Genomic DNA, 7,032 nt, shown 5'->3' with positions numbered 1-7,032 from the left:
CATTCTTGCATGTTTGGTTACATTCTTGTATTTTTTATTGCATGTATCCTTCTTGAAGGTTTGATTTCAAGTATTGTTCATTTATGCTTGATCATATGTGTGGATGGTTATGCATCGCTTATGCATGTTCATGTTTGCATGTGGTAAAGTGTATAGTGACGTAATGATGGTGGTTTTCATGCATGAGGTCGTGGTGTGTGTTGTTGTTGAGGTCATGCATTGATGACTGGACCCTAGCTAGAATGACGGTTGCATGGTCATATGCTTATGTTTTATGTTTATATATGATGTTATGATTATGTTATACATGTATCACACTGATTTGTTGATCTTGCAAACAAGGTATCCTCCCCGAGATATACTAAGGTACGTTGGTTTATTGTGATTTGGTTTGGTTTACATGATATACCTTGCTGGAAGAAGTATCAAAAGGCTAGCAATATGGTTGACTACAAAGACTCTCCCTATGAATCCGAGGAGCAATATGGTGTTGGGAACTCTTCCGACTTGGCAGTGACACTGAGAAGTTTAAAGGAAGAAATAAGGAGATGTAAGGCAGATAATGGCATAATCATACAGGCACAGGAAATTTTAGCATAGGTAAATGAAGTCATACTTCAGCGCTTGTCAAATTTGTAGTGACAGGGACCGCTTCGGATTAGCCATGAGCAGGAGTATAGAACTAATGGGGTATATGGTAGTAAATCACATGGTGGTCACCAATCAGATAGAGATGACACAATCAGAGATGGTATATTTTTGGACACTCCAGATAAGAGAACGGATAGACACATGTATGATTCTAGTTCTGATTCAGATAAGCACTATGATCGTCATCGGTGTCATCCTTATAGGAGGAGTGATAAGGGGTATTTTCCAGATGATTTTAAGAAAGCAAAGCCACCTACTTTTGATGGAGAGGTAAAGAAATCGCAAGATGTAGAGGTGTGGTTGCTAGGCATGAAGAAGTTCTTTAGATTGCATGATTATTCAGAGAACATGAAAGCTAGAGTGGCTACATTCAGTCTCAAATGAAAAGCAGACATTTGGTGGGAGGACGTGAAGAATGTCAGAGGTATAAATGAGGAATATTTGACTTGGAGTGAGTTTGAGCGGTTATTCAAGAAGAACTATTTGTCGGAAAAACACTTTGATGACAGGGCGAAAGAATTCTATCAGCTAAAGATGGGATCCGTGACAAATGATGAGAACACTAGTATATTCTTGGAGTTGTTGAGGTATGTGCCTTACTTCAAGGAGGAGAAGGCTAAGATTCAGAGATTCGTTAGTGGGTTACCGATTGCATTCAAAGATAGGATTGAGTTCAATGAGCCTAGATCATTGGAGGAGGCTATCCGAAAACTGAAGCATTGTTATGAACAATCGAAGCGCATAACTGAGATGAAGCCAGACTAGAGAGGTAATGAAAAGAACAAGGGAAAATGGGACAACAAGCAAATAAGACCAAATGATTCGGGTAACAAAGAGAATGTTGCAACATCTAAGAAGTTCAATGCATCATATAGAGGATATGGACACAGATTTGTGGAGCAGAATAAGGAGCCCTTCGGTGTTGGACTTGTGGAGGAGATCATCGCATGAAGAGTTGTCCAGAGTACCAGAGTGGTAGGCCTAAGATATACAGTGTATAGGAGGCACAAACTGTTGGAGATGTTGGTCAGAGTATTCCATGTATCTATGCAACATTGAATAACAAACAGGCAAAGCATCAGGCATTTATCATTAGTATGGACGGTAAGCTTTGTGATCAAGTTATTTCTATTTTGATTGACCCTGGATCTAATTATAGCTATGTTAGTCATGACTTGGTGGCTAAGTGTGGTTTGAGTAAGGAATTGTGTGTGGAGTCTTGGTTAGTGCAGTTGGCTACAGGTATGAAGAAACGAGTTCATCATTGGGTAAGAGCTTGTGCATTTGACTTGAATGGTATGCCTGCCACAGCACATTTGAATGTATTACCGTTGGGTTCATACAGTATGTTGTTGGGCATGGACTGGTTGTATCTTCATGAACCAAGGTAGAATGTTATGATATATCGAATGAGTGTGTTGATGACTATGGAGAACCAAGAGTCTTACAGGGTAAGAAGAAAGCTACATCATTTAGGATGGTGACAACTATGTAAGCAAAGTGTAGTTGCAAGAAAGGGTGAAAGCTATTCGTAGTACACATTGATGGGCCTCTAAATTAGACATAAATTAAGGCCCATCTGTCCATCCTTCAGCACATTAAACCTCTCTTTTTGCATTAAATAATGTATTCTTAACTTTAATATGTTCATTAGGAAGGTTTATGGATAATTGCATATTTGTGCCTAATATTATTTATTTGTGTGGAATATTGTGAGAATATTGGGTTGATTATGAAGATTTGGAGGAGGAGATAATTTAGGGGCTTGCTCCCTACTACAGGAGGATCAATATTAAATAATAAATTAAGAAGATATTCTGAAATAATTGCACAGATTCTAGAGCTCCAATGGTTGAGAAAATCTAGGAATGTGCTCCCTGTCATTTAATGCAAATTCCTAGTATTGGGAACGAGATCCACTAATTAAGGGATTTTGGTGGGGAAAGCTCCATCATTTCATGGGGAATGCTTCCTAATCATTTTGCATAAGTACCAAGTTGAATTTGCCTCTAGGTTAATTTTTCTTAATCTTCTTGTGGAGAGAACTCGTATTTTTGTAGCTCCACTTTCATTTCTTGCAGGGATGTAACTGTATTAATGGAAATAATGAAGATTGGTGCCATGTTTAGCTTCTAAATCTTGGTCTCCTTCGTAGGACTTTGAGTTTCCTTGGGCTTGGTCATCCCAGGAGCCTCAAAGCCCTTTTTTATAATTTACTTTTTTTCCCTTCACTTCTTATTCACATGCATCTCTTGTTCTTGTCTTTCTCTACTTCTACATTTAGTATTAAATATTTCTTGTTGTAGGATTGGGTTCAATGGTTGAAGTAAGTACTTTTGCAGGATCACAAACATCATTTCAACCTTGGAACAACTTTGGAAGGTCATAGTAATCATTGAGTTACTTGGATTAGTTTGCTTATTCCCAAATCTAGATTTCTAGAAGTCCTTTGTGGAAAATAACAATAAATTTTCTGCTATTTTTTAGAGCATGCTAACGAGCTTCAATCGAGTTTATTCCACTTGCATTAGATCAAAAAACCATTCTAGTTAATAGCAAAAATTACCCCATTGTATTTTCACTTGATTAGGTTAGGCATTTAATAGATTTACTAGCTCTAATTTCTAGATTTTAGACTAGTAATTTTCTATTATTTTTAGCATGGGTTAACAAAGGTATTTTTGAGTGATTCCACTTGGAATGGAGACCTAAGACATCCTAGTCAATAAAAAAATTTGTCCCATCCAATTTGGATTTGATTTGTTTGGTCATTCGGTGAATTATAGTTTCTTGTAGTAAATCTGCAGTTTCTTGTAGTAACTACAGGATCTCCTGTAGCAGCCTTCCAACATGTATATACTTGCCCAGATTCACTCAAGAAGCTTGGTTATTTTCCCTTAGGGTTGAATCAAGACCCCTAGGCTCTAAATCAATGATTAGGGAAGACTAAAGACCACTTAGGACTTGCCTCTTTACCCATGAAAAACATTTCAGCAATTTGGGTTAATGGACATATTTATGAAATGGATAATACAATGATGATTTCCACATCCAATGAACTCTGTTAATGGACCTAAACTCTTTGAAATGTAATGATTGAAATTTACTTCATGAGATTTACTTTATGCAATTAGAATAGGTTTCTTTCCTTGTATTTTCTTTCTTGCAATAGGTTAAGGTTTCCATTTCGAGCATTTCATTTTCTACAATTAGTTTAGGATCTGATTTTATTACATTCACTCCATTACATCATGACATCAAAGGAATGACACATTGTATGTTGCACATATAGTTTCGATACCTCTTAAGTTTGTACGAACCCCGGGTTGATAATTAAAGTTGGTGGCCTTGGGAGTTGCAACATCATTGTTGCAATACCGAGGCTCATCACGCATCTCTAGTGATAAGGGTAAGGAAGTTGAGGATATAGATGTATTGAGCAGGTACCCAGTTTTGTAGCAGTTCAATGATGTATTTCCTGAGGACATTACAGAGTTTCCACCTCACTGGGAGGTATAATTTTCTATTGAGTTAGTGCTAGGGGCCTTCTCTAGCATCAAAAGCACCTTACAGGATGAGCACACCTGAGTTGGTTGAGTTAATGTTGCAACTGAAGGAAATTTTGGACAAGGGGTAAATTAGGCCTAGTGTATCACCTTGGGGTGCACCAGTTTGTTTGTAAAGAAGAAAGATGGCACACTCAGATTATGCATTGACTATAGAGAGCTGAACAAGTTGACCATCAAGAACAGGTACCCTTTGCTGAGGATTGGTGATTTGTTCGATCAGCGGAAGGGAGCAACAGTGTTCCCGAAGATCGAATTGAGGTTCGGATACCATCAAGTACGCATCAAAGAGGAAGAAATTTATAAGGCTGTGTTCCAGACAAAGTGATCAGGTGCTCAAAATTAGGCTCAAAACTCAAAGTGGCAGAATCTCGATAAACTTAGCTTCAGATCGAAGTGCTTGTCATTCTGATTCCAATGGTGTGAACGACACTTGAATCCGAGCTCATATGAATATGTTAGAGCCAGTCAAAGTTTAGGTTTGACTTGGACAGATGGCAGGAGAAGATGACGTGGTAGGACTCTTTAGCGAATGGGGAAGCGCCAAGTGGTAGGCCGCTATTGGCCCCGCATTTTGTAAATTGCATATCACAAGCAGGTCAGCGTTAAAGAATCAGCCCCAGAACAAGCTAGGGTGCGATGCGATATCACAATTGGACATCGCAAAAGGGAGGTACTATAGAAATCGGACCCCAGCGTACCGAGTTGTGATGCGATAATCGCAATCGTAGATCACACAGTGCAGAGTCCCATATATATGTTACCCCCAGACTCCACCGATTGCGATTTGTGATGGATCTTGGATGCGATAATATTATGGGTTTAAGTTGCTAGTTCTGTTGGGTCCGCTGTTTATTGCAATCGCATATCGCCCATGTTGCGTTCACAAACCATAAGATCCGTTGATTCTCGCCCATTGTGATTTGCGATGGAGCTGTTGGTGTCGATAGCTTATGGCTACCACGTGGCAAAATTTTCACCCAGTTAGCACTTTTTGGAGCGAAATTGTAGGATCATGCCAGAAATGCTGCAATTTGTGGAGCGAATATGGGGAAAACTAGCAGAGGTCATAACTTCTTCGGTTTTCCACCAAATTGGATGCAAAAAGAGCCTAGATAGCCATTTTTGGACATTATGGACTCATTGAAGTAGGTTTCACGAGCATTTGAACATTGTAAATACATATTTTTACACTTTTGATCATAATAGAGAGGCCCAAGCCATTGGAAGCTGGACCAAGGAGACCTAGCCCAAGAGGGGTGAACTCCTTTATCATGTTCCTATTGTAATGTGTTTTTGATTATGTTCTATACATGTTTATGTTGTTGTGTTCAGTATATTATTTATGTTAAATTTCTCATAAAATTAACATAAAAACTCATCATTTCACTTGCAAAAATTCATGAATCCTTAAGCACAATAAAAGCATTTTGTTTCTAATTTGAGGATGATCTTAGCACAACAATATAATATTCTAAATCAGATCATTTTGGTATCAGTGCACTAGGTTTGCTTTGTGAAAGAAGGATTTAACTGTTTGCAAGTTTATGTTATGCTTACAAGGTTAAAACTCAAAAGAGGAGAAGGGAACTTGGTTGGAAGCCCTGAAGGTTGGTCAAGGGGAAGGAGAGCAAGGTTGCCACAATCTCTAACACCAGTTCAGCCTCAAGTTGCAGTTGAGACTCCAAAGATCATGTCTCATGAAGAAGAACCTACAAACATGACAGAAGATGAGAAGACCTTCAGAAAGGCTTTCTTTGATATGATAGAAATGGTAAAAGTCCTCTATGAAGAGAGGAATACCAGGCTGCAAGGGGAAAGTTCCAAACCTCCCAAAGGAGAAGGTTCTTTAGGAGGAGGTAATGGAAATGGAGACAAACCTCCACCCTCTCCACCATATTCTTCATCTTCTTCCTCATAGGCATCTTCACCCTCTTACACTAACACAACCCTTACTCATACTCATCATCATACTTCAAAAGGAATTGGTAAATCACCTTTCTTAAAACTTGATGTTAAATTTGAGTTGCCCATGTATAATGGTGAAGTGAATGCAGAGAAGCTTGCTAATTGGATTCTTCAGTTGGAGGTCTATTGCAGGATTCAAAACCTTAAAGGGGATGACATAAAGATTCACTTAGCTTCCTTGAGAATGGAGGGTACAACACTGGTATGGTGGGAATCAAAGACCTAAGAGGAGATTAAAAAACATGGTAAGATCTCAATTTCTTGGAATGAATTCATTGCTACAATCAAAAGACAATTCTACCCTCTAGCTTATATCCATAAAGCCATCATGAAGTCGCAGAACTTTAGACAGCTTAAAGGTCAAAATGTGCAAGATTACACCCAAGAATTCAAAAAAAGGTCTTTGATGTTAGGTGTAGATTTGCAATCACAGGACACATTGCTAAAGTACATAGGGGGTTTATACAGTTACCTTAGGCATACTATATTAATGCTTAATCCCAATAATCTAGATGATGTGTGTGTGCAAGCCACTCATCTTGAGGCAAAAGGGAAAAACACCCCAGAAGAAGGTAGTAAAAATCCATTTAAGAGTAAAGGAAAGGAAAAGGCTTTCAAAGGGAAGGCAAAGAAAAATGCGTCTATCAAAAAAGAAGGAGAGAAAGTTACATGCAAACATTGTTCCAGGGAGGGTCACGATGAAGCTCATTGTTGGAAGCTTCATCCCGAAATGAGACCAAAGAGAAACAACAACAAGGGAAAACAAAAGACAACTGCAACCACTCAACATGATTTGGGATTCGATTCGGGTGATGAAACTAAAATCAAAGTCATGGGGTTAAAAGGA

The sequence above is a fragment of the Pinus tabuliformis genome, chromosome 3_1 (assembly GCF_031772625.1).
Source record: "Pinus tabuliformis cultivar Carrire ecotype Pingquan chromosome 3_1, CPIR1, whole genome shotgun sequence".
Taxonomy (NCBI): domain Eukaryota; kingdom Viridiplantae; phylum Streptophyta; class Pinopsida; order Pinales; family Pinaceae; genus Pinus; species Pinus tabuliformis.
This window is presented reverse-complemented; position numbering follows the sequence as displayed.